Below are 1,393 nucleotides of genomic sequence, written 5' to 3' on the forward strand. Positions count from 1 at the left end.
GCCTCCCACGGCCGCGCTCGGGGAGGCTACTGCGACTGATGCGCCCCGGGTGCTTTCGTTTTACTTTCGCTCCCTCCTCTCCGCAGCTGGGAAGACTGCGCAAGAACAAAGTAGTGGCGAAAAGCGCGTGTCCTGACAAAGTGTCGGGGACACTGCAGCTTGGCCCGAAGCTAGGGCGGGGAAATGAAGGCTGAGGCCCCAGGCCTGGGTATCTCTGCCTCTCGCTAGTGTGGGACCGGCCAGGGGGCCCTGCCTAGTTTTCTTCATGCAAGGAAAAGTGGTTTGTAGGTATTCACAACAAAATTGGCGCGGAAACGAATTCGCCGTCTTAGGAGGGCTGTGGCAGGACACAGCAGAAGCAGGAAGACGGGCGGCCAGGGCCTTTGCCTAAATTGGAAGGAAACCAGGAGAGACAGCGCCAGCTCCCGTACCAGGCTCCGAGCACCATCAGGTGTGAGGGGACCAAAGCGCCGTCCGGTTAACTGGGGGGTCGACTAAGCTCCACGTTTTGGCAACCCAGCAACCACTGCACAGGTTCGCTTTGGTTCTCCTCGCCTTCTTTAGAGCGAGTGCACACATTGGCAGCTGATGATCCCACCACCTAAAGCCTCCCTCTTAAAAGGCAAGCCTGGAAAGGTTTCCCAAATAGAGACAAACTTACTACTGTCTCGACTGGCCCAGCGAAAGCGCTCCCAGGTTTGGAGGAGCCCAGTGCCCAGCCAGGAAGCTCGGCTCGGGGTGTGCGAGTCCTTGAAGAGTCCCCCACGGCCTGCGGTTGGGCCGAATGACGGTCTGTGCGCGGGAACGGTTTCCCCAAATTCCTTAAGTAATAACTTAACCCTTCCAAACTGTTCATCACACTGTTCAGCTGCCAGGAAAGGTCCGACGCGGTTCTTGCCCTCGTCCTAGCTCAGCTCTAGTTTCTTCCACCAGTGATCTGAGAAGCTAAATTATTTTATTCCCACCCTGTAAACAGCAATATACATAAATCACTCAGGGAAGCTGCTAAGGCAAATAACACTCAACTGAGCTACTTGCACTTGGTTTTATTGTAAGGCCTTCCTCTGGTGTTCACCGCCCTCCTTGTTTACATCAAGCTCAGGAACAGAGGCTTTAGGCCGGTAGGGAGCTCAGTTTCATTTCAAGGGTATGGCAAGGCCTCTCATTTCGTCATAAGGTTTTGAAGGATAGTTCGTCTGTTTTTGTCTCACATCTAACTCCCAGTAACTTCTCAAAAACTATATTCCTCAAACTGTAGCTCCGGTCCGCAAACTCCTGGCTCCCTAGCTGTCCGGGAAGGGGGACTCGAGCTCGCGCAAAGCCTCGCTGCACCTGCGGAGGAGGGAGAGCGTCTGGGTGCGCCGTGGAACGCCCGCACCGCGCTTCCCGCGCT

At 55.4% G+C, this 1,393-nt stretch overlaps 1 pseudogene; it reads right to left on the reverse strand.

The window, feature by feature from the left end:
• Positions 1-263: 263 nt before the first annotated feature.
• LOC105545769 overlaps positions 264-1,393 on the reverse strand; it is a 28,401-nt pseudogene continuing 27,271 nt past the window's right edge.

Source organism: Mandrillus leucophaeus, unplaced genomic scaffold, assembly GCF_000951045.1.
Source record: "Mandrillus leucophaeus isolate KB7577 unplaced genomic scaffold, Mleu.le_1.0 Scaffold338, whole genome shotgun sequence".
NCBI classification, from domain to species: Eukaryota; Metazoa; Chordata; class Mammalia; order Primates; family Cercopithecidae; genus Mandrillus; species Mandrillus leucophaeus.